This window comes from Lissotriton vulgaris, chromosome 3_1 (assembly GCF_964263255.1).
Source record: "Lissotriton vulgaris chromosome 3_1, aLisVul1.2, whole genome shotgun sequence".
NCBI classification, from domain to species: domain Eukaryota; kingdom Metazoa; phylum Chordata; class Amphibia; order Caudata; family Salamandridae; genus Lissotriton; species Lissotriton vulgaris.
Genome location: NC_141689.1, coordinates 1,112,301,555 through 1,112,329,310, shown reverse-complemented (window position 1 = coordinate 1,112,329,310; position 27,756 = coordinate 1,112,301,555). Strand labels below are relative to the sequence as shown.

Here is a 27,756-nt window from a genome sequence, read left to right as displayed (position 1 = left end):
GCTGGGCCTGTTGCAATATAGAGAGTACTGAGGCTGAGGAGGGTCCTGGAGCAGCCAGTGAGGACCTGAGGGGGAAGGGCTTAACAATGTTATTGACAAACAAGACAAAGACAGAGTTATTAGCATTGCCACCACCTGGGGCACAAGTGTGCATGTCGGGTTGGACTGCTGCCTCTCTCTGGCCAACCTGACATGCGCACTAGAGGCCACTTAGAGTCTCTAGACCAGCTCATAATGGAGCCCGGGATGACTCAAAGCCACAGCCCTCGGTCTTGCTGATGAACAGCGAGGTTATCTGCCCCAGCCAATCCAGGCACTGCAATAACAGAGGGAGCAGCATCTGGATTGTCTTTGAGGCTAGGGGCCTCTGGCAGTGTGTGCATGTGATGCAGCGCCGAGCTGGGAAGAGGCAGACTCTCTCTCTCTCTCTCTCTCTCTCTCTCTCTTCACTTTCCATGCTGCAGGCAAGAAGAGAGACAGGGCACGGCATTAAAGGACCCCAGATGACATGAGGGCGAGGTACGCCTCATCGGCTGCTCTCTATCCTAACAGAAGGCCCATTCCCTTGTTCTGCTTTCCTCTCATAACATGTCATACCGCCAGCAGTATTTCTTGAACACGGACACGTTGCCCATGCCTCCACCACACAAAGCTGCTAAAAATGCAGGCCTGCGCCACCCCCCCCCCAATTTCCTCTTAATGCAACATGTTCTGGCCATGTGTCTGTTTGGTCACAGGGAGCAATGGGCTCTTCAGCCAGTCTCTCCTTCCTGTGGCCTAGGTGGCAGTCTGTCAGCATTGCTTGTGGCGTTTTTCATTTATTGACTGCTGCCACTGACTGCTTCTTCTTTTCCCTCTTCCTTGGCTCTGAAGTGAAGGAAGAAGCTCCTTCACTAGCGCCATGTTTCACCACCAATCATCATTACTAATTTATTCTTGTTATTATCACGATTGATATATTTATTTATTTATTGCTCAGAGGCACGCCATGGTGTTCATACAATGTGTGTTTAGTACATGTTATTGTGCATATCGAGGGGTGCCACAGGGCTCAGCACTGAGTCCTACGCTGTTTAACCTGTATGTTCAATCTCTTGCAGCGGTGGTAAAGAGCAGAGGCCTGACAATAGTATTGTATGCGGACGATGCACAGTTGGTGGTGGCACTCTCGGGTAACTCAGGCAAGGATGCCTTCACCTTTCAGAGCGATCTCTTAGCTGTTGCAGAATGGATGTCAGCCAACTGTCTGCAGCTTAACGCAAGCAAGACTGAAGTTCTGTTGGTCGGGCGGGATGAAAAACTATGGAATGAGCACTGGTGGCCCAAAGCCCTGGGTATTGCCCCCACCCCTAAGCAGTTGGTAAAGAATCTGGGTGTCTGGGTGGACTCGGCTCTCATCTTTTAGGCCCAAACGAAAAAAGTGGCAGGGACTTGTATTAGTATATTGCGGGGGCTTAAACCTTTGGTAGGCTACTTTGACCCGTCCACTCGGCAGATTATCATTCAGGAGATTGGATTACGCCAGCTCTCTCTACTTGGTGACCAATAAGGCAGAGATCTCGAGACTACAGAGGGTCCAGAATGCGGCGGCCAGAACTCTTCTTGACCTCCCGAGAACCTGCCCCACCTCTGCTGCCATCCGCCAACTACATTGGCTGCCAGTGGCCAGACGTTTGGAGTTCAAGTCCCTGTGCCTTGCTTTTAAAATCTTGAATTCATCTTTGCCTGCATTTTAGCTACCTTGCTCTCACCTTACATTCCCTCTTGCCAACACCGGTCGATGGACCAACATTTGGCAGTGGTTCTGAGGGTTAGGAGAGTACGGGCCGATGGGCGGGCTTTCCCCACTCGGGCAGCCAAATTATGGAATTCTCTCCCTCTACATATTCGCAGTTTGAAAAACTACTAGGCGTTCCGTAATGCAATAAAGACTTAGCTTTTCCCATCACCTTAGGTCCCCGTGCCCTTTCTAATGGTCTCTCCATTTGACTGTGATTAGCACCAGGACGCCCCTTTGCTGGGGTAGCTGCACGCTCTACAAGCTATTTAACATAACATAACATATAATTGTAAGCATCCATACGGTGCAGTGGCACGCTAAATAACTGTATGCTGTGTGATCAGGCCCAAGACGAAGATGCGCCATACATCATCTGCCTGTCTCTGCAGCCTCCCTTTTATGGGGACTGTAAACATGTCAATTGTGAGCACAGTCTCCTGACTTCCTGCTGGCACTTTTGTGTCTCTTTGATAGCTCCACTTTAATTCAATGTAAATGAAGACATTGTAAGGGGGGGGGGGGGATGTGGCCATAGACACAGGATCCCGGCTTTAGGAACACTCATCGCACTCCTCAATAACAGAAAATACAATTCTAGCTGCGTGAGTAACATATGTAATACTGTTGGCATTTGTATAGCGCCTTCCACCATTATTATGTCTCATAGCACTTTCTTAATCTGGTCAGTATTTCGAATAGTGCTGGACATTCAATAATACAACTGAGTGCTGTTTGTTAGCTTTTGAGTCAGGTAAAGATCTTTGTAGAGCAGTGTGTGTTTGAAGGAATGGCACTTAATTTTTCTTTTGGGGCTTTGGGTGCCTGCCCTTTGCTCCACCAATGCTGATTGCAGAGTTTTTTTTTAACAAAGACATTACAAGGCGGTTAGGTGCTTTGCAGTTGCAGTTCTGTGCGTGTTTGCACGAGAGTGCAAGGGGTTTTGTGACATGCAAAGCTCCTCTCTGGGGGAGCTAGCGATAGACATCTCATTCCAAATGTATTGTTGTGTCCGTCCTGTGTGCTAATTCATTGTCTCCACGGGCCTCCGCTGCAGCCTGGATGGCCACGTTATTATTTACTGTTGTCGCTCTGTGCCTGTGGAACGGCGAGTTCGTCCTGTCCCGTGTGTTAATTGTTCTCATGGGTCTCCACTGTTCACACTGGACATCTAATCTAGAAGGTCGCCAGTGGTCTCCTTTATTTTCTTTCCTCCTAAGCCTCTGTATCACTCTTTGCTTCCTTACATCTCTCCATGCTTCTTTCTCTTCTTCCTTACTGCTTTTCCTTCCTCCAAGACGTTATCCCTCACCAAAATGGAAGCTCTTCATTTAGTGTGATTTCAGTGTTTACAGTGGTATTCATTTACCATTAAAGCGTAGTATTCATTTAGTACGCATGAAGACTAAGTAGTATGCCCACGAGCCGAAATATGCTAATGAGGGAATACTAGTTCTACTCAACTACCCTTCAAATACATGAGGAACACTTCAATTGATTGCTAAAAGAAGACTGGTAGTATTCTAGAAGAATAGTATTTGAAGCTTAGTAGTATTCTGTTAGTGTTTATCTGCAGCTCTTGTGCTATTTAAAGAGCAAAATGAAGGCTAGTCTCCTTGATTGTGACCACTATTTGAAGACTAGTGGTATTCTTTGTGAGCAATATCTGAATACTAACGGACCACTATTTGAAGACTAGTGGTATTCTTTGTGAGCAATATATGAATACTAACGGACCACTATTTGAAGACTAGTGGTATTCTTTGTGAGCAATATCTGAATACTAACGGACCACTATTTGAAGACTAGTGGTATTCTTTGTGAGCAATATCTGAATACTAACGGCAACGATTGTGAAGACTCAAGTAAGACTAGTAGAATTTAAAGTGAATGTCAATTGAACACTAGTCACATTTGCTCTGATTAATTTATAGTAATGCGATTGATTTGATTGTTTGCACAGGGCTTCTCTGAATGATGCCTTATGGGCCTTTCAGACAAAATTGTATTTGTTACATGTTCTCGTAGTGAATGATTATAATCTGCCTGTTACAAACTCATTAGTCATACATTCAGCAAACATTTTATGATGTGTACCTGGAACATGTGTTTGTTTTCAGACTACCCAGAAGGAACAATTGTGCAAAATTGAATTAGTCGCCATATAAAAGCTTAACTGTTCTAACTCCTCCTGTGCTGATTTTCACACCTGCTTGGGTCTGTACTCTGCCATTAGGCAGGAATTTTGTCTTTGTGGACGCCCTTTCCAATGCCTGTTTTCCTCGGGTCTGTAGTCTGCCATTAGGCAGTTTGTTATTGCACACCAGGGGGGTCAGTAATAGGCCGTTTTGGTATTTGCTCCTGGGGAGTCTGTTATGTTGGAATTTTACAATTCCAAGGCCCACTTCTGTTAGGCAGACTGCCCATTAATATTTTTCCTGCACCTGGGCTGTTGGGTCCTGGGCTGTAGCCCTATTTAAACGTAGGCTCTGCTTGCCCAAAGTGTAGGCTGACACCCAGCCCCCCATATCTGACCTCCGAATTACCCACTTACCTTTTGAAGGGTTTTTCTGCCTGGTGTCATGGATTCCTATCAGGAGACTTACCGGGATGACCAGTAGGAGGAGGATCCCCTTAACGCCCTACCATGGGAGGATTCCTTTTATGACGCAGTGGACAATTCCATGGTCGCGGAGGCATTGGCGCCGTTAGAGGATCGCCTGACACGTAAGATTGATAAGGCTTGTGAGCTATTGGCTAAAGCTGCGCTATTTGTGCCAAACCATACACCGGGGAATGCCATGACAGATGATCAGCCACCACCTTCAGAGACTCGGGCGTTGACACTGATGCGTTCAGTCATCTTAAGCAGGCATTCCTGGCCAGTTCTCAGGCGCCCACAACCCCTGTTGCAGCAACCCCTGCTGCAGCATCACTTGCTACCCAGGGGGAGGATGATCAGGGTGGAGCTGGTGATCAAGGGGACACTGAGCTATATAAAACTTTAGAAATAAAAAATAATAACCTTACCTCCAGTAAGTCCCACACAGCGAGATTGCTAAGAGGTCTTCGGAAGCCATGTCCCCTTTCTCCACCACTCCACAAACGCGGCATCTGGCACACTACTGGTTGGGGATGAAGTCCACTTTACACCGGAGGGACCTTTGGAGGCTAAGAAGCCCTCCTTGTACCTCCTGTAAGTCCTACACAGTGGGATTCCTGAGAGCTGGTTGGAGGCCCATCCAACTTTCTCCACCACTCTGCAAACACCATTACTGCTTAAAAAACTATAGACATTCGCTGAAAAAAATAAAGGTTACAGGGGCGTTATAGCTAGGAAACGGAGATTGAAAAAACGTTAGTAGTTCAATGAAAAAACCAAAGGTCACAGGGACGTTTTAGCTAGGCTCAGGTTTCACTTGAACAAAACCAGTGAAATTCAGCTGTTATAGTGAACTTACGCCCCCGCAATGCACCACCTATGACCTCATGTATTACAACACTCATGATATGGTCAGTGACATCATTGATGACATGATCCACAAAATCACCAACGCATCCACTCACATCCCCATAGAACCTTTCATACACCCACTCCCACATGATAATTCACAAACCCATTTACAGACCAATACAACTACTTACACACCCACTCACAAATTCATATATCTACACACACATCCACTCACTGATACAGCCACACATACACCCACTCATTCATACAGTCACTAATATATTCACTCATCCACCCATATTATCCCCCACACACTGGGTAAGTCAGCTGTAGAGCTACTGACAGTTACTCACACACCCATACAATCAATCACACAGTCACTTACTCACCCATACAATTACACCCGCCCCACTTCATATGCATACAGATACTAACAGGGACTCACTCACATACAGTTGCTGACACATGCACACACTCACCCACCCCACTGCTCACCTATACTGACCTTTACATACCCAGGTACTCACCCATATACCACTGGCAAATCCATTCACTCACCCACATAGCCATACACACACTCACCCATACAGCCCCTCACTCATGCATTCACTAACCCATACAGCTACTGACTCACCCACTCATTCATCAATACAGGCAGTCACACACACCCTCACCCAGACAGGCACTCAGACAACTAATCAATCGCCCATACAGCCACTCATGTACCCACTCACACACCCATACAATCACTTAGACACCAACTACTGACAGACGTATACAGTCAATCACACACTCACTGAATCATCCACACAGGCACTCATACACCCAGCGATGCACCATAAACACCTTAGTATTTATATTTAACACTTAAACTCTATAAAAACAGTCAGTCACAGGATGATGTCACGAGTGATGTCAGTGATGTCATGAGTGATGTAATATGTCAGGTCATAAGCAGTATATATATATATATATATATACATATATATATATATATATACACACACACACACACACACACACACACACACACACACACACACACACACACAATTAGCTATAGAGGCTTTCAGCCAACCTTCTCATCAATTGGTCTATTATTGTGTCATTCTCATTTTTCATCCATCCACTGCAGCGTACAGCTTGGGACAGGACAGTGAGCCAAGCTATTGGCTAACTTTACTGCGTGTGATGGCGTTCTTCTCCTTCACAAGAAGTAAATCCACACACAAAGTAGTGCCCTTAAGAGTCAGTGACTACTATGGCAAAGTGTCCTTCTGAGATCAAAAAGATATTTGCTTTTAGAGAGTTTTTTTTAAAATATGGATGTGCGGCCGGTAGGTTCCACATCAATAAAGATTTGCAAAAACTGTGAGAAAACAAACAATAACAAAGCCAAAACGCCTTTTAGCTTTGCCATTGTTTGTTTCATATTCTAGAACATTCAAACCCAGTCAAGATCACAAAAAGTACTCAAGCAGCTAAATACATGTACATATTTCAAGATCAAAATGAGGGTGACGTCAGTATACAACTGGAAACATTATCAGCATGTCACACAGTTGAGGGGGAGTCAGGCAGTGATGGTAGGTCTGGCAACCATTTTTTTAAGGAATGGCGCCAGTGCAAGGCACACGAGATTCTGCCCAGCGTGTCACTTTTTGGCCTCACTGTGACTGTTGCTGAGCAGTAGGGTCATCATGAAAGAGTGATTCTACGTTTTGTAGTCTATGCTGGTTGGGTGAGGGAGGCAAGTTCACATTTTTTTCAGTTGCTGTGTTCACTGTCTGGAAGTGGTGGTGACTGGTGCAGAGACGATGCTGAGGTGATGCTGAATGATACTCAGGTCTTGCTGAGTGATGATGATGTGGTGGTGTACTAGTGCAAAGGCGATGCTGAGTGATACTGATGTGGCCCGAGTGATACTGATGTGGCCCGAGTGAGTGTGCTTGCAGACATGTAGCCATTTCTCCAATGGCCCTTACTCTGCAGGGCCATCGGAGAGGTTTTTACCGTAGCAGAGACGTAATAGTCTATGCCATGGCCAAACTTAAGGTCCCCCCGCATATAGGTCGCGTGGGCAGACCACTATGTTTGCAGAGACAGAACACCATTGTCGCTGTGACGGAGTTCCCTTCCCGCCAACATATGAATCAGGCCTGTAGTTTCACTTAACAGATTAAGGGCCCGATGTAGATAATCCGAGATTACCTATTCTTAAATACCGAATCATACCGATTTGGTATTTAAGAACAGCAAATGGGATGTAGGTATTATTACCGAATCGGTAAATACCGATTCGGTAATTGCCATTCATTCCTTTGGGCCTGGAGGCCTATAGGAATGAATGCCAATTACCGAATCGGTATTTACCGATTCGGTAAAAGGGGGAAACATTGAAGGGTGGCAGGGTGTCACTTTGACACCCTGTTGCACCCCTCAATTGTGTATGGGTGCACATGTTGCATACATACATGCCCCAAGGGCATGGATGTCTGCAACATGGCACTGTTGGAAAAGCAAAAAAAAATGCTTTTTCCAAGGTTTTCATTATTTACCACCAACTTGTAGTTGGTGGTAAATAACGAATCCTAAAAGAGGAAAAGCACTCATTTGAGTGCTCCCTACATATCAAAATCGGTAATTTACTGATTCGGTATTTTAAGGAATCGCTAAGTTACCGATTCCTTAAAATACCGAATCGGTAAATTACCGAATCAGTAAAATGCCCACCTACACCTCATTTTCCAAATACCGGTCGGTAACGGCCGAAATTACCAAATTTCGGCTGTTACCGACCGGTCTTTGCCTACCTACATCTGGCCCTCAATCTTCTTTTGGTGACATCTCACCCTTCTGGATTTTTCTCCCACTTATTCTCAGAAGGCACCCAGTTGCATTAAAGACGGACACATTCATTTTTAGGCACGGGAGATTAGTCGATTTGCCCAGAATCACAGGATGTTTTTGCCTCCCGCCAGGCACAAACTTACTTCCCCCGCTTCATGGTCGGCCTCTAGCCTTTAAGCCACATCCTCTATACCCTTTGGGGTAGGTAAATTGAGTGCCATTATTGTGCTCTAGTAAAGTCTGTTCTTATTCACTTGCCCAGGATGAGTGGCATATCTCAGGGGAGGTAAGCAGCAGAAGCCACAAAGCGCAACACCTTTAATACATGGATGCATTGTGCGTCAGTGTGCACTGCGGTTGTAGTGCAGATGTAGGCAAGCACTGATAGTTAGTTTGGTGGCGCAGGGCCTGTTAAAATGTACTTGATTAATATATTTTTATGCAACTTGCCACTTCGATGTGGCAGTGTAATATTAAGTGCCACACAGCTCTTCTTACCACAGTTATGTTGATTGTAAGCCCGGCATACTAGAGATGCTAAGTCATGAGGAAAGGTGGGCGCTTCTTTATCTTGCGAGGCACTGGCATCTCTAGAGGGGAACTTGCTGAATATCATCTTGTCAGGGAGAATCCAAGGGCCCCTTGTATTCCATACATCGTGGGAGGGGTGGTCAATATATTTTCCATGCACGCAGAAGTGACCAGAATTGTTTTAATCACTGAAGGTTAACTTTGAGTCTAAGGATAATGGCCAGTCTCCCCTACATAAAAACGCACACTAATCAAAATATGTGAACACTGCAAGAAACATCAACTGTGAGGCTGAGCACATACATAGGTAGTATAAGCAGGCACAGTGATAATTATATGTAAGTGCCCTAGCAGATGCAAAAATAAGATGAACTGATTCGTGGAGTTGATGTGGAGTTGCTGTACATACCTGCGGAGTAAAGATAGTAGATCTGTTTGGTTGGATCATGAGCAGAAAGACAAGAGGGCATTAAATTTAGCTTTCTTAATAACACTTTATCAAATATGAGTGGCACCGAGTGAGCCATAGGATTCCACGGCAAATGGTACTGCAAGAGATGTTTTGAGTCAGTAGTTTAGCTGGGAAAGCTAGGTTTAGCAATGTGTTAAGAGAGGTGGATAGTGTTAGTTTCTTGGTGTTGTTAATGGCAAAAAGGCATTGTTAATGAGGTGAAGGTTGGTTGCCATTTTGGGACTGGGCAAGTAATCAGGGGGGGGACACTATTTATTGGGTTTGGGTGTGATGTTGTTACTGTATTACTGCTGATCCATTATTTGAGTACATTTGTGGTGGCTCCATGTTCTCGTTTCTGGGTGCACCATGCTTCATTCCTGGACGTGGAAGATACTTGAGTGCCTGTCTATCAGTAATAAAGTTAGGGCAGTTTGTTTAGGTTTTTTGTATCACTGACGTTTTAGATTGCTGCTGTTAGATCTTTCAATTTGCACTGTTGTCTGTATCATCATTCTCTGTGCCTGTGGACCTGTCTTTCTATTATTGTGATTTGCATCAGGTGTTTGCATGGTTGAAGCAAATCCACCTTCTTTTTTGAGTTTCTTCTTGGTTGTGCAGAATTATTGACAGAGGATTATCTACAACCATCAATGTGACGATCATGTTTTATTCAACTCCAACAATGATGAAACAATTCAGCATTTAGTTGCATGCAAGTGTTACCATTTACGATATTATGTCACTGACTATGGTCATGCAGATGCAATAGGACTTCATTATGGTTTCCACAATATTTACAGGCGTCACTGTACATTTTATGGTCATAACAGTCATGAAAGAACTGGCCATATGGCGCAGGGATTTTTCTACGTTGTTTTGATCAAATTGTCATTTCATGTGCTATATTCATCATAATACATGAGAAAGGAAAGGACTTGGATGATACACAAAATGGGGACATCCAACAAACTGTGCCCTATATTAATCAAATGTCTCCATCTAGTGCGACCCTTTTATTGGATCATATGTTTTATGTCGTGTTAAAATACCTCCTATCATACGCAGCAGGTTTCATACTTGTGCAACGGTGGGAATGTAGCAATACCTCTAGAGCAGTCGACCTCGAGGGTCCGAGTCTCGGCAACGACTTTCACCAACCAACCTGTGATTCTGGGCAATATACTCGATCTCCCCGTGCCTAACAGAAATTAATGTGTCCTCCTATAACAAAACTGGTGCTCAAGTAAAGCGCTCTGATGTCTCGGGTCTCACGATAAAAAAGATCTTTAAAAAAAAGTATTGAAAAGTTGCTGTCACAGAAATGAACGTCATGTGAAGCACAAGATAAAAAAAACGGCCTGAGAGTTGAAAATACATGTATGCATCATCCTTATTTTGAAAAAGTCATACTATTTACAAGACTTAAAATCCTGTATGCAGTTTCCACACGTCAGCAGGCTGTTAATATGTTTCAGATTCTAATTGGCCCAGGCATTCATTAGGAACCGTATTTTTGTTTTACTTGGCCATGGCTCAGACTGATATGAGAAAGTGCTTGTCGCTAACCTGGCTTCTATTTAGTATGCCTAGTCATCCAGTTTAAAGCAAACCAATTTATTTGCAAAACGTAAAATCTCCAGCATCCTCACGATGCAACCAACTGTGTTTACGAGCAGACAAAGGATCTGTAGTCCTGCAAACAGCCATGGACATAATTTCAAAGCATCGACTCTGGAGACAAGTGTGAAGGAAATGAGCTCAACTGCCCCTCGATTTTGTTATTGTGGAATTAGCAGAGCTTTCAGACACTTACGCGCAATGCTGTTACTGGCGCTGCGGGTGGAGAGCAAGGAACTAACACCCAGTCGGCTCGCAATCCTTGTTGGAGCGGGGGGTGGGGTTAGGGGGGATTTAATATTAAAAGAAAAGAAAAGCTACCTGACCAGTGACCGAGTCTGCACCGCTGCTCCTGGGCCGGGGTTCCATGTTGGCGCTCTTAATTTGAAAACACTGCGCAGGCGCAGACAGAAACTTTGCAGCCCAAGTCAGAAAAAATGGAGCCCAAAAAGAGCACAACTCAACTCTGCTCGACAGAACAAGCCCAACGCCCATCAACAGAAGACCAAAAGAAGAAGGAGGTAAGCATGAAAAAACTGGAGCTCCACATAACAAGTAAAATAGGTTACAAAAGTGAAAAAGCATATCGAGGAGAAACTTTTATTTTCCGCTGTAAAGCAAACAGCTTTATATGTAGTTTACTTAATAACGTATTGCAGCATGAAAATAAAAATATGAATGTAAAATATTTAAATTAATTTGTATGAAAAACGCAGAAACAACTTTTAAAGCCTAAACTATTTGCAGTAGTAATGTCATAACAAGAAAGAGAGCATTGCAATCGATAGAGGCTACCATGTCATAATTTTCACGTGGTTAGAATTAGATCTGTGTTGTTGCTTTAAATAAAATTTGAAAATTTGTATAATAATAATATTGCCACTGTTTTGAATCTTCGCAAACGAGAAGACAGATTTTAAAACACTGTCAACAAGCAAACGTAGCTGCAACCACATATAAGCTTACCAGTGCCTTTCAATATAATCATTTAACACCCCCAATGTTACATACGTGACAATAACTCCAAAGCTGCCTTGATCTACAAAGTATTTAAAAAAACCACACAGGAATGCCTAGAAAACATTTTGAGTTTTGGTGAAATTTAACATTTTCCCACAAGGTGTGTTTTAAATCCCAAATAAAATTGTGATCTTTAACATCGTGTTCAGAAAATTAGGTACATTGGAGTTATACAGTTACAATGATTGCGTTTTCTAATTAAAAAAGTTATTATAATGTCATGTTTATTTTTTAAGTAGAATCCTTACAAAGGGGTAATACCGTACAAACTTTAGACACCTGTTAGGTAGTGTACTTCCAAAATCAAAGGACACATTGACTCAGTGTGATCACTTAATATGACAATGACAACAACATTATAATTCTGCCCCAAATATAAATGACTGAAACTGTAGATAAAGTGAGAAAAGCTACCTTTGGTATGACATGCGTACGAAACAAAATGTAAACACTTATGGCGTTTATCATATGTTTCACTCAAGAATTAAGGTATAAGCATCACATCTTAATACAGACATTTTGATTTGGGCATGCCCTCTTCGTTAGCACTTCCAAGTCAAAGCTAAAAAAAAATCATTCATTCAGTGTTACTTTAAAGATATCTGTAAGTCAGATACACTTATATCTTAAAAATGTTTAAGGAGAAGAAAGATAAAATAGGAAATTAACATATTTAGTGATGCATCTAGAAGTGCCTTATATGTGAATGATCTTTACAAATCTATGTTCTTTTGGGATTTGAGTGATGGAAGGAAATGATTAACGTGCTCTGTTGTAATTTAGTTTAAGACAGTTCTACACCAGGAATGATAAGCCATTAACGTTCCACTTTATTGACACTTTTTATCATTGATCTCCTCATCCACATGACTCATATTTGAGATCTTAGAGTGGTTTGGGGAGAGGAGGTAAGTTAACTCAAAAATAAAAAAGATGCATTGTTTTCATAGGAGTCCTCTGTTAAGACTCCTGAGAGTCATTTGCAACTAATAGCATTGTAATAACGTAGTGTCTAATTATGATATCGTGTTTTCTATAATCTAGAGCTGCAGTCTAACCAGTAGCCTTTGCTCTCTCTGTCATCAACTAACAACTGATTCTGGTTCAAGTAGGTCCTGGTATTTGTTGCGTAGGGATGCCCATAAATACTTAAAAATGTCACCCTTGTATTGATGCTTCCTCACAATGTCTGGCCTTTCACAGAAATTCTGAAGCCTCTTAAACAGCTGTTCAGGAGTCGAATACAGATATTGAGCTGGAAAGATTTCTGGATACACCTGAGCCTTGGTACACAGTGGGTACCAACCACAATGTATGGCCTCCAGCATTGCCACGCCAAGGAACTCATGCTTGGCTGTTGAGACAGCAACATCAGCCATACACAGGGCTTGGAAATAGATCTCTTTGCTAGGAAGGTAGCCCCAATGCAACAGAGAATTGTCCAACGCCTCCCTGGCCTTCAGAAATACATCTGGCACATCTGTATAGGTTTCTCCAAGAACAGACACATTGAATCCCAAGGAGAGGCCTTTAGGCTTAAGCAGAACTTGGAAAAAAGTTTTCTGGGTCTTTGTCGTGCTCCCAACGGTGAGGCCAGACAATGTGTAGTGGTCTTTGCTCTTTGTCAGTTTCACTGCTATTACCATGGGGAGTTACAAAGTGCTCACCAAATGTATGGTCCGATTTTGCATTCTATGGTACATTGGACACCTCTAGTTCATCGGCTGTTGCCACTAGGTTTTGTGGTCTTTACAGTTGTGCGAGAAAAGGTACACCTTCTCGATCTTGGGCATTGTTTTCCATCAAATTCCCAGCAATGGTGTTCTGCTGTGGAGTAGTCAAGCTCGAAGCCAGGAAAGGTTCCCCTTTGACTGCAGACCTGCTCTCCAAATGGATATGCTTGCAATATGGCAAGAGGAACTTACTAACATCGGGGAACCTTACAGGGAAGTGGAGGACCAGGCACCTTGGCCTGATCAGTCCTCCCAGGTCATCGGGACTGTGATCAGGCATAAGCCTCAAAAAGCCACGGTTACCGGTCAGAAATGACTCCATGTTATAAAGCGAGTTTAATACCACCACGTCGGCCACCAGGCAGGAAAGAACTTGGTTGTAGCCATACTGGAAGTCCTTTCCTGGCCCTTGCACACAGGGTACATCAGCTGGTTCTCGTGGAAGTAGAGGACCTTCTGAGCTTGCCGAGGTCAGGTCGTAAGGCGACCAGCTCAGCTAGGTTAAGCACTGACCTGGCAAACAGGATGCTATACTGGGCCCTGGCTGGCACGGTCTGAATGAACGTGAAGGCAGAGATGCATGCCCTCCAGTGCCACTTCTTGGCTGGCAAGCTGCAAAGTGCAGAGTTTTCAAACTCTTCCAAGAGGAGATCCTCCAGTACCTAGTGCGAACCTCCATAGAACGCCTCGATGATGAGCACTCCCATTTTAGTCGACGGGTCTTCTTATAGGTGGTTTTGGATCGTAGTGGCTGCGGGAGCGACGTCTCTCAGATGCTTAATGTTATATAAAATGTAGATAGATGACTGAGGCAACCATTTGCACATGTACACGCGAAAGCCATCTTGAAACGGGATACTATAACACAAAACAGATACTAGAGTATCGGGACCATTTTGTACGGGGTATTTTACTGGCTACATTGGAAGTGGTATGCATATTCACAATCGAGGACTCTAGTAGTAGAAATACAGTTTTGAGTGCTTGGAGTTTTGGTTGGTCACTATATCAAATGCATAAGATACTAGAAACTCTTTTAACGTCTCCATTTAGGATTTGAATTGTAGAAAATCACACGCTTTGCTTTAGGAATATCATGACATATCAACATAAATATGACACTAGCAGAAGAAAAAAATATTTATTGAAAAAAATTAGCTAATAAATCGTACATCCAGCATTTAACTATATACTATTCAAAAAGAATTAAACGTTCTAAACAAGAAGATGGCCACCTGGTTACCCACGGAACAGTGGGCGAATTGACAAGACAGCCGAACGATTGCTTCACTCCCCAGCAGTGACTGACGTCAGCATGTCTATAGGACATACTGAAATACGCTTGACTACTTGGGATTTATAGTTTTCACATGGTAAAATAGTACGCATGCGCACTGTATAGGTACCAGCCTCAGAAGTAAGGCAAAGAAAGTGTTTCGACGTAGTTAAGTGCGAGAATGGGCAGGGAAACCGTTGGTGGGCGAACGGCACCTAAACAGACCAGGAAACACCTGTAACAGGTAATCTGTAGCAACCAGAAAGTGCCATTGATGGGTAACTGAGACCAATAAGAATGCAGAAATATATTAAACAGGGGATGCAAGCTAACATGGACCAGAAAATACGTGTGACAGGTAAACTGGATTGGCCTATACCCTCAAACACTTGTAACAAGTAATCTGGATAAACAAGCGCTCACGTAGACTTGTCTCTTTTTCTGCCGTCCCACTTGGACGGCCTCAGCATGCTTTCCTTCTGGCGTAAAAGGTTTATTATCTTCTTTATGGGGTCATCTGCTTAGCCCCATAAAGAAAACCCACCTTTTACGCCAGCAGGAAGTCAGGGCAGTCCGTCCAAGTAGGACGGCAAAAAGAGAGAAAAGTGTGTGTCAGAGGATGCTCTTTCCCAATGGCTGGCCACCGTTTAGCATAAACGGTGATGCCGGCCAATGGGAACGGGGGCGGGGCCTAAAACCCGCTAGTGAAAGCTCCTCAAGATCATAAGATCTCGCCAGCGAGACGGCGCATGCCCAGCCTACGCAGGCTTCGACCTAAAAATCAGGAGGGCTGAAGCAGTGGATTAGTCAGCCAGCCATGAAAGCATACGAGATAATGAAAGAGGACTTCTGATTGGAAGGTTTTGAAATGATTAGACTGACTTCCCTTCACTATGGGAAGACGAGCCGGGTCACCTGCATCCTTAACCCGCCCCGGTGATATCGCTGATTGGAGGAATTCCTTTTGAATCTTACTCCGTCTGTTCAATTGGTTGACAGTGTGTCCCCGGGCTTGCTCTTCAATGCTGGATTTGTGCTTGCTAAAAGAATGAGTCTGCCACCGGGTACCTACATGTATATTTACATTGAAATTGACCATGAAATTTCAAGAAAAATGTATATAGATATTCCAGAATTAATTGGAGAATTACAAATATATAAACATATTGAGACAGGTCATATTGCTTGTTTAATTTATAAGTTCACATCACATGAGCATACGTAAATGTCCATTTGTATTACCCAGCTGTCTTGCGCTAGCATACCACTATAATATATAAAATGTGGTTTATTCATAACAACAATGCTAACAAGTGCAAATTCAGTGAACATGATAAATGAACAGTAAATTGTGTTATATTTATTTCACAAAAGTGTAGCTTTCTATTTACACAAATATTTTAAACAAAGGCTCGACCGTAGGAACAACTACTTTGTTGCTCCATTGCATACATGCAATAATCTAGTTGGTGTACAGCAATTACACAGGTAAGCAGCAGTTTTATGTGTAGGTTCACGTAGGCCAGGGCATGCAAACAGCATAAACAAGCACACGTGCGTGCACACGCCTCGCACTAAAAGTAAAAATTTTTTAAAAGGCACGTCTGGCGAGTGGCGAGCGATGCGCATTAATGACGAGAGAGGAAAGCCAGATGGCACAACACAACCTTAAACCCTAAAACACTACCCCCAGAACGACTCTCCCCTGACCACCAGTCCGGTCCCCACACCCAAACACTACCCTGCATGACCCCCCAGCAAATCCCTAAACCCTAAAACACTACCCTACACTACACAAACACCACACCACTCCCCCAAACCCTAAAACACTACCCCTAGCATGACCCTACCCCGACCCCTAGTCTGATCCCCACACTCAAACACTACCCTGCACGGCCCCCAGCACTACCCTAAACTGTAAAACACTACCCTACACTACACAAACACCACAACACTACCCTAAACCCTAAAACACTACCCCCAGCACGACCCTCCCCGACCCCCAGTCTGGTCCCTACACTCAAACACTACCCTGCACAACCCCCCAGCACTACCCTAAACCACTACCCTACACTACACAAACACCACCACACTACCCTAAACCCTAAAACACTACCCCCAGCATGACCCTCCCTCGACCCCCCGTCTGGTACCCACACTGAAACACTACCCTGAACGACCCCCAGCACTACCCTAAACCCTAAAACACTACCCTACACTACACAAACACCAGAACACTACCCTAAAACACTACCCCCAGCACGACCCTCCCCGACCCCCAGTCCAGTACCCACACTCAAACACTACCGTGCACGACCCCCCAGCACTACCCTAAACCCTAAAACACTAACCTACACCAAAGTACAATAAAATATTTAGATAATTCAGAAATACAGTTTGGAAAAGTTTTGAAATGTATCCAGGTCACAGACATAAATAGAAAAACTCACAACTTGGCACTATTAAATCCAATGCCTTGTGTAAACACATATTCCAGTGACTGCAATGTCCATCAAGTTGTCCCAAGTTGGAACAAGATAATAGCAGTATATATTTCGGAAATAGTAGGAAGTTCTGCTTTGTTTGTACCACAAAATTGTCATTTGTATGCAAATTCCCAAATCACTATGAGAGAGATTAGTGGATGCTGTTGTATTAGCCAAAATCTACATGCCCAGATCTTTAAAAGGTACCATACATTTCGGAAGATTTGAAAAACTGATATGGGGGTTAGCAAACTTCACCCTGGAATTACTAGGAAATGATACACAATCCTCTGTGATCGGAAATGATACACATCACTTTAAACTGCAACCCTCTCCCCCACTGTAAACCGGTAATTGCCAGGGCACCGGTAAGGATATGTTTACTTTTATGTGTTTACTTTTGATGTGTTTACTTTTACCAAATGTTTTTAGAAGTACATTTTAAGTACATTTTAAATGTTGTGTAAAAGCTAGGTTTTAACACCATAGGAATTCACACTGTTGTGTGCTATTATCAAATGTACTTAAGAAAATTAAATTAAATTCAACCATATAGTTTTCCAAGAGTTTCCAATGATAAATGAATGGGCTTCTGTCATTGATTGTGGATATTGTTCATTGTCTTACCGATACCCCTTATACTTTTACTTGTTATCTTTGGACTGTTGAAAATAAACCAAAAAGTCGACCGAGTATTGGAATACTTTGACCATTAATTCAAACAAATATATTATTGAGGAATGTAAGATCCTCCCACCTATGCATGTGTAATTGGGAAATATCTACTAGTGTACTTGTTTATTTGTTAATATTGTGATTATTAGCCTAGCCATACCTTTTTGGTTTAGCAATTGACCCAAAATGCTTTGGACATAACTTTTTATAGAATCGGCCGCTATGGGTAAGTGCAGTAGTATTCAAATTGTATGTATTCAGTAAAAGTTCTGCATTGTAAATGAAGACTATACGGTTAGCATAGAAGTATTTGCTTAGTATTCAGCAGCAGCTTAAATAGTAGTCTGGGTAAAGTGCAGTAGTATTCATATTGTATGTATTCAGTAAAAGTTCTGCATTGTAAATGAAGACTATACGGTTAGCATAGAAGTATTTGCTTAGTATTCAGCAGCAGCTTGAATAGTAGTCTGGGTAAAGTGCAGTAGTATTCAAATTGTATGTATTCAGTAAAAGTTCTGCATTGTAAATGAAGACTATACGGTTAGCAAAGAAGTATTTGCTTAGTATTCAGTTAGTGTTCAAGAATAATCATTCACATATCAGTAGTCTTCATGCACTAGCCTTCACAAAAAGAATACTACAGAATACTAAAATTGGCATAAAATAGTCTTCGAATGCTATAAAACCACAGGTTAACCACTAAATGTAGTATTCCACTTCGGTAAGGGATCCCTCTCTTGCTTCCTTTCCCCTCTCCATGACTCTTTCACTCCCTTGCTTCTCTCCCTCCATGCATCTGTCTCTCCTTCACTTTCTTTCATCCCTTCATGCCTCTATCATGTTCTTACTTCCTTTACTCCTTCCATGCCTGCACCTCAGGCGTGTTACCTTTTCTCCCTCCATGCCTCTCTCTCTCTCCATTTCTTTCTGCCACCTCCATGCCTCTTCCCCTTGCTTCAACACTCTCTCCACTCTCTCATTTTGTCCTTCATCTCTTGTTTCCTGTTTCCTTTATTACCCCTTCTTTTTCTCATATCTACTTCCTGCCAGCTCCATCTTCTCCTTTCATATGTTCCTGTCCTCCAGGGTACAAGACAAGGCAGCCCTTTCTCCCGGTTCCGGTAGTTCCCCCAGCCACTGAGTTCAGGCAGTGGATGGGAACATACGTCTAGTTTTTGCCTCACTGCTGTAAACAAAGCTGAGCTGTACAGAGAGGACGGACACAAACTGCGATTTGTATGAAAGGCCAAACAATCAAACGTTCCCTGTTGAGGAAAACACAAAAAGCCAGCCTGGACAGACTTGTGAAAGGCAGTAAATACATCGTAAATTGGCAGTGAGGCGATAAAGAGCAGGCAGCCCTCTCATGCACCTGGTGTGGAGTGGGCCCTGCACATTTCTCTCTCTCTCGACCTCCCCACTGGCGCCATTTCCTGCCTTGTACAGTGTGCTCTTGGGTTCATGAGCTGCAAGCTTCAGGCTCTGAGCATTTCACAACGCAGGATAGTTTATGGGGATCAGTCTATCGCTATCGCAACATATTGCAGGCTCAATACAAACAAAAGGCATGTTTCTCCTGCAGACAGTAGACAGACAAGACAACCGTGTGTGCGGTTGAGACAATTACAAGCCTTGCTTGTACTGTAAAATGTGCTCACTACAGTGACTAAACAATGTTAATTCTGTAAAACATGGAGTATTTTTCATGTGTTGAAACATTTCAAGTCTACTCTATCACAGTCGCTTTATAAATGATCTTGCTTCATCAAATATGCTTTAAAATGCATGATTTTCCCACTCTTTCTTTCAAATTATTTTGGAAGGAGAACCCCCCGAAACCCCCTTATGATAGTTGTGCTCACTCGCTTTGCTTGCGACGCAACATCCATTTCCAACTTTTACACCTCACCACTTTCAAATGTCACCAGCCACCACTGGGTGAAAGCCAACTGTCTCAAGGGCAAGACAGAAGTAGTGATCTTCGGCAAGAACAGCTCACCATGGGACTCCAACAGGTAGCTGGCCAAATTCAGACTAACACCCAGAACCCACGTCAGGAGACTCAGAATATTAATTGAAAGCAAACTGGATATGACCGCATAAGTCAATGGCATTTCTGTATACTACTTCCACACCCTGAAGATGCTGAGGAAGCTCTTCAAATGGCTCAAAAGCAACACTAGAAAAACTGTCACTCACACCCTACTCACTAGCAAGTTGGACTAAGGGAAATCCTTCAATGCTGCGATTACCAAATAACTCAATAGAAGACTACAAACCATCCAGAAATCGGCTGCCAGATTTATCCTCAACCTCCCACACAAAACTCATATTACAACATACCTCAGGGAACTACACTATCTCCCGATACACAAGCATACTCAATGCAAACTCCTGACTGTAAAGATGAGTCCAAGAAATATTATAATTGTAGTCTTTATTGAAGAGTAAGTACAGGAACCTCCAGCTCATCCACAGCCTGCTTCACAGCTCAGTTTCATCTCTCAAGAGATAACATTCTAAGCTGCTAGGCAACCATTAACATTCTACATTAGTCATCTCTACACTGACACACACATTCTAGGCACTACACAACCCAGGTCTCACCTACCTGAACAGTTGCATCTCCTTCCACCACCATCAAGACACCTCTGCTCGGCAGGATTCCTACTCGCACACCTCATATGCATTCACAGAACCAGATCGGAATGGTGGGCATTCTCTTACATTGCTCTAGCATGGGGCATCCTCCCACACCAAATCGGAGACTCCTACTCTCTTCTTGTATTCTGCAAGAAACTGAAGAACTGGCTTTAAAATTAACCAACCTACTACAGGCAGGGCTAGGCACACACACCTGCTCAGTGCTAGGACACCCTTGCGGGTGATAGTGCGCATTACAAATACACATAATATAACATGCAGAATGCATTTTCACACTCAATCACAAATGCATTCACTGATATGGAATCACTGCTTTCGAAACCAATTCTTTATGATGTGTGGAAATGTTTCTTGCTATGTGTTAACCAGGCCACAAATTAGGTACAAACACCTTTTCTAAAACGGAAGTCATCCCTGTCATTCATGTTTCTTTACTCCCATGCCTACTCTTTTCACAAACTCTGCAACACACAGTTAAGCTAAAATGTACTGATTTATTTCCATGGTTGATGAACTTTGCCCAGCTCTCAAAGTTCCCAACATCACCAAGGTCTGTTGGTTCACTGTGTCCAATTAGTTCAACAGATTATTGTCAATGTATCATGTTTTGTTCTATCATTTCCTGATGATCTTAGAATAGAAAGTGCTGAATAATTGTGTAGTGGGATGGTACTTCTGTATTAGGGCAATGTGACTTTTATTTTTCATATGCTTTAATCTGGTTATGAAACGCTACATTTACTCAAACCTCAACGAGTCTGCAGATTTTGCAATTTCATATGAGAACATTTTGTATAAAAACCCTCGATTTTGGGTCTGAGTCACAAGACTTTCCCCTTTCTTCCAGGGATACTGTCCTTTACTCTTTCAATGTTGCTGCTCATTTGGGACATGAAATAATTTCTGATTTTTCATTTCTGTGTGGCTTTTACTTTGATCCCCTTCGTGGTATTGACACGTATTACCTATTTTGAATTTGTAATAAAACCCTTTAACTTTCAATTGATCTAGAGCTCAGTTATTTAGTGTGCTCCTTTACTTAATAAATTGCATTTCTGACTTTGATGCGTTGGGAGGTGCCTTAATGAGGGGACATATTGCCTCCTGATATTGAAGTTTAACAATGTCTCCTGTTTAGCGATGTGGGCATTCCGATTGTGGTACATTTTGGGGTATCTAACATCTTGGGGTACCCTCACCCGCTCCAGCTCCCTTCAACTAGTGCAGTAATAATCAATGACTGACAGAGCTGTCAAGGCCCCACATGAACTTAAGTTCGACATTAAAACGAGTGGCACTCTCTCTGTGTCTCCTCAAGAGAGAGGTGAAGATGTTCTAGTAGTGCTCTGCCACTGTGAGCAAGCAAGAAAAGCTCAAGCAGCCCCAAAAGTACTTGTCTACAATTTCATAGATTTTAACTTCAGTTAATTATTATGTAATATGTGTTTTTCTTATGCTTTTATGATTTTTAACGAAATCAAATAAAAGTAATACTTACTTACACTATTCCAGCCCCAAAAGTGAACCGTTTTTGCTCTCTGGCTAGCTCTCCCTTGAATGCATGAGCTGAGGTTGCAAACTCTGGCACATTCTCTAACAACTGGCTCACACATCAGCAGTTTCTTTTGCCAGGCAGACCCCAGGAACATTACTTAAAGTAGCCAATCACAGGCTAACGTCATGCATGCTGCCAACCAGACCGTTTCTGTGAGACCATCTAATGTTGCTAGGGGGAACAAATGGCTTTTCCTCTCCTTTTAGGATTGAATTTGCCTCCAGCAGCTAGCAATTCCATGTAAGCCTTGAAAATGTCACTGTGTGACGAAACACATGTTGGCTGTTTTCTTGAGAAAGAAACTGTGATTTGATTGTACAAAGACTATACAAGTGTTTAACGCAAAATAATAAACTGTGCAATTGCTGTAAAAAACAAAAGTCCTTAGCTTTTGGACCGCACACTTATTTTCACACTGTTTGAGTTCTTTGGTTCCATTTTTGGATATTTACATAAATTCTGGCTCGTAGGATCCAGTATGTAATATCACACCTTGGGTAGTAAGGTGTATACACCTAATAGCACAATTCTGTCTCACAAGCAATTGTGTTAACCATACTATACCCAGTATAAATACAGGAACGTTGACGAAGTCTGAATATTGAACCACTGCTACCAGTGGTGGCTAGTATAGGGCATGCTGTGGGACAGTGAGGCTGGGCGAGGGAGGGGTGGGGGGTTAGTAAACTCGGACATACGACGGAACGGAGGAATGTAAATATTATGTTCCTCTCTTATGTTGTATGTCTGAGTTTACTAACCCCCCCCCACCCTCCCCCCCACCGTGGGCCTCTCCCTGCCCGCAGGACGCCCTATGCTAGCCGCCACTGACTACTAGCCTTTGCTTTATTTTAGCAATTCCATATACACAGGGCACACTCCCCTTTCGGATAAGCATGGACTCATGCTTAACCTCGCACCATGGTATGTTACTTTGCATGAAAATGTTGTAATGTAACATTGATTGGGCATTTTCTTAAAGACACCGCTGAGGCAGGGTATGTGTTAATTTGTAGTACGTTACCTCTAGTCCGTGTAGCTGGCTGGGACACAGAGATATTTTAAGTTACTTTCTAAAGTCTAGTTATTAATTCTGCATTCAGACCGTGATTGCTCTAAGGGGGTGTGAACACTCCTCTATTGTGTAGCTCGTAGTCGTGGACTCTAGTTACTTGCAGACTCTGGCTGCTTTGCTTGTCAGGATACTGGCGTGGGAAGCGCTTCATAAGGCTTGCTCTCTGAGAGACAATACTGCCTTTTGGAAGGCTGTGAATGCCTCCTTTTTTGTCGATGGAGATCACTATAGAAGAAGCCACATGGGTAACTCATTTTACTGAGTTGTACAAGAAAGACGACTTAGTAAGTTTAGGATACTCTGAACATCTGGGTCCTTTGGAGGCTGACTCCTCGGGTCTGTTTCCCCTAGACATTGACTTTTCCCTTTCTGAACTGAAATTAGCCATTGCAGAAAGTTCTACTGGTAAAGCGGCAGGACCGGATGGCGTCCCGATAGATATCTACAAGTCTAACACTAACTTATGGACACCTCTCTTGACCAACGTACTCAATAGCTGCAATAAAAAGGGATTTCCATCGACCTGGCAGGAAGCTTTTGTCGTACCAATCTTTAACAAGCATTTGCAATGCAATAGGTCTCGCAGTTGTTAGAGTTTGAGCTATTGGCATTGTAAATGGCAATGCCTTTTATTTATGTGTTGTTTTTTAAAACATAAATAAAAGACATTGTCAATTACAATGCCAATAGGTTATAAACTCTCGCAAATGCGAGACCTATTGCATTGCAAATGCTTGTTACAAACTGTTTAGTGTGGATACTCCGTTTCGCTGATGCAGGCCATCCAACAAAAGTCCTGTTCCCCTGAGTTTATAATCCTTTATTACCAGTTATACTCATGTACACACTTTAAATTGGGTGGATGGGACAAATGGTACATTTGGGAAAACTGTCCACATCAATCAACCTCTAGATAATACCCAGAATATTATGCATAACCCCAAACACCAATGCTCTTTTCTGTGAACATTGGACTCTTTTGTGACTTTTTGTTTTTAAGAAAATGTTTGTCCTCACCACACAATATTCAGCAGATAAAAGGTCATGAACAGTCCCCCCACAGGGTGAGTCTGCAATAAGCTCAGTGCATTTCCTACATCTCCCTTTGTTCAAAAAGTAAGAAAAAAAACTAGGCCATGAAACATGTTAAAAATATTCTGGCGCGTAGACAACTTCAGCAGTTCCTGAGTATTATGCCAGGCTACATCAACAAGTGTTTGCTGTTTTTCTTAGCCAAGAAATGTGGAAAAGCAGGTTCTGCCTTGTAGTTTTCTGCCCCAAGCCCCCATCTATTCACTTGCAAATGCAAAAAGTCTGGTGAAAACAGGTTCTTTCTTCGATCTGGGCTCAGGGGTCATTCCAAGCCTCATGTTGGCTGATGCCGAATACCAAAGTTCAGCCAGGAATTGCCACGTTCCCAGAGTCACAGCTGTTATTACAGGTGTTATTCATGAAGCTGTTGGATGCCATTGGCAAGGTACATTAACTAAATTAAATTAACTCTTTTGGGTTGCTACACGCTTCGCTTAGTGTTACATATCCTTAGGTCTAGCTCATTGTACTTATTTTTGAGGTGCAAACGTTACTGATATAGTTGGGAATGACAAGCCCAACCCATTATTTGGCATTAAGTGATATGCTTTATGGCTTTTTAGTCTAAACGGAGCCTATTTTTAGTTTGTAAGCATAGCCTGCATAGTTGTTCTATTTCACTTATCTTTTAATTTCTTTCGTTTTTTACTTAAGTTTAGAAACTATTTATTAAAAAACGAGGCACTTTCCTAGAAAAATGCCCATACTTTCCAGTCCTACGTGCATCATGCGTTTTGTTGTATTTTATTAAATGAATATTATTAATAAAGCCATATAGTGGGCCTGGCACATTGTTCTACATATACCTAGCTCTAAAGAATGACCAGATGAGCATAAACCCCCCTCTTGAGGGAATGAGTAATCTTGAAACCCTCTCCATTTACTCAGTGGAACACACAGCTACCCGAGTCCGCATTCATTCAAAATCCTCCATAATTCTGGAAACACGTGACAACACGTGGCCCTTACAGAACTCGGTATAGAGATATGATGGAATGTACCATAAATGCAGAATTATATCAGTAGTATTTAAATCAGTTGCGGTCAAAAGATAAAGTTGGAACTAGGCCTAGGCAGAACCTGAGGAATTTCACATATAAATTCCGGGAGATTCTAGAGTTCCGCCAATGACCGGAAAATGCACATCGCGCTGCTCGCGTTGTGATGTAGTGCTGGTAGCCCATTCTGCACCGAAAAATCAGCACAAACTGCACCATGCTATTTTCGAGTTGATTTTGCTTCCCCTTTAGTGAAAAATCTACTCGGGAATCTGCCCTCTGGCTGCCCCTGCTCATGACCGCCTGCGTATGTAAATCACGCCAGAAGTCCCCTTAGCAACCGGACATCGAGCTCACCAACACAAGCCTCGCATTATTCACATTGTCATAACATTGCTCGCATTAATAAACAGTGAAAATTCAACCCCCTCATTGAAAAACAAAATTCACCGCCGCAGCCCGGCTTGAACAGGAAGCCAGGCAACCTGTGTTGGGACGGGGGCGGGGCTGCAAAAAGACAGGAAGCAGACGGGAGCCTACCCCGCGCTCCTGTGCTGCAGCGCTCCTGTGCCCGTCAGCCGGAAGATTTGCGTGTCAGCTAGCGGGGCTCCCGTGCTCGTGGAGAGCCCCGCCTGCTGCTGAGGATGACCCGCTGCCTGCCGAGGGAGAGAGGAACACACGAAAAGAACTCGGTGAGGGGGGGGGGGTGCGCGAGTGTGTGTGCGCGCGAGTGTGTCTGTGCGAACTCGGTGAGTGGGGTGGGGGGTGTGCGCGCGTGTGTTTGTGCGCGAATGTGTGTGTGCGCGAGTGTGTCTGTGCGCGTGTGTGCCTGTGTGTGCGTCTGTGTGTGTGTATGTATGCATGCGTGCGTGTGTAGAAAGAGCCGATGACTGGTGGGGGGAAGCGAGCGTGCGTTTCAGTCTGTGTGGTGGCTGGCTGTGTGCGCACGCGTGGACGGAGCCGACGTGCGCGTTCGCGCACCCAAATCCTGTAAAAGCTAGTAACACATGCTTGTCCCTCATTCCCCCGAGTCAGGCAACTTAAAGGCTCCTGCTGGTGCATCCTTCGGATGCAGTACCAGCGAGCCCTAAAAAGGGAGATCGAAACGATCCGAAGTGCTACAGGCCCATCTCGCTATTAGACTCTTTGATGAAAATTGCTGGTAGAATTATATTAAATAGATTACAGTCATGGGCTGACGAAACAGGTGCCCTTTCAAAGTTTCAGTACGGTTTCAAAGCAGGCCTGAGCACGGTAGAACAAGGATTAAACTTGGCCCTGATCACGGGCAAGTACGTGGTGGCAAAAAAAGGTAACTTATTTATGACATTCGTCGATTTAAGTTCGGAGTTTGACTGTTTGAGTCACGATATTTTGTGGGACACCTTATTACTTCTCGGTATTAATCATAACATTCTTAACTTTATTAAAGAACTGCACAGAGGGGCCGGGGCAAAGGTGCGATTTGGGAGGAAGGGTGAATGCACATCTAAATTCCCTATAATGAAAGGCGTCCGACAGGGTTGCATTTTTGCACCCTTCTTATTTAATTTATATATTAATAGCGTGGCCGATTATCTTGTGCGCCACAACTTGGATTTTCCGCAAATTGAAGGAGCTCCAGCACCTATTTTATTGTACGCAGATGATGCGGTTATAACGGCAAGGACCCAAGTGGGCCTCCAGAAAGCGTTAACCATCTTTTCTGATTATATGGGATCTCGGGGCCTAAAGATTAATATTGGGAAAACCTATACCATGTGCTGCTCATCCAAATCTAATGTTCAATGTAACACTTTTTTACAACAGTCAAAGATATAACTAACTAGTACTTTCTCTTATTTAGGGATAGTTTTTAACAAAAAGGGCACATGGTCAACAGCCGTCACCACAAGAAAGTTAGCATTTTCCCGGGCGATTGGGGCGTTAAAACACTTTGCTAATAAGCTGGGGGGCCAGCCGGTGTGGAAAATTAATACAAACTTGGTGAACATTATCGGCGCCATCTTGCCCCCTTTTCGAGCCCATTCGTGCGCGTAAGCGGCAGCCATTTTGAGCACCATGGCCTCCCTGCCCCTCGCTGATAGCCAGCGCGTCTCTCTCTCTCTCTCTTAACCTCGCAAGCATCCCCCCGCACACTGGCAACCCCCGCTCTCTCATGCCTTGGGTCATAAACCCCCCTTCAGCGCAGCTTCACCACAGAATCCCATCCTGTTCCCAGCGCGACACCTCCCCTCATTCCTTTCATGGCCTCAGATCCTTTTGATGCAAACCCCCTTTTCCTGTGTCCCCGTTTGTCTTCCTTGTTCCCAGGCCGCCACCCGGCCCTGCGGATACTGTTTATTACCCCGTACAGTAGGAAGCTTCCCCTCCCCATCAAAAGACCCTCGAGCCGATCAAAGCCCCCACCCTATGAGATCCGATCAACCCCATGCATTCCGTGAATCGGCGGAATGCCCTGCTGTGCGGCAACCATCACCTGTTGTGACCGGGGTGGGG

General features: G+C 43.6%; 1 protein-coding gene and 1 pseudogene across 1 annotated transcript in view; one reads left to right on the top strand and one right to left on the bottom strand.

Annotated features, from left to right (window-relative positions):
* Positions 1–27,756, top strand: part of BANK1 (B cell scaffold protein with ankyrin repeats 1) — a 2,350,097-nt gene that overhangs the window by 795,910 nt on the left and 1,526,431 nt on the right. The window lies entirely within an intron of this gene.
* On the bottom strand, positions 12,884–14,143 carry LOC147727511 (tRNA-queuosine alpha-mannosyltransferase-like; annotated as a pseudogene).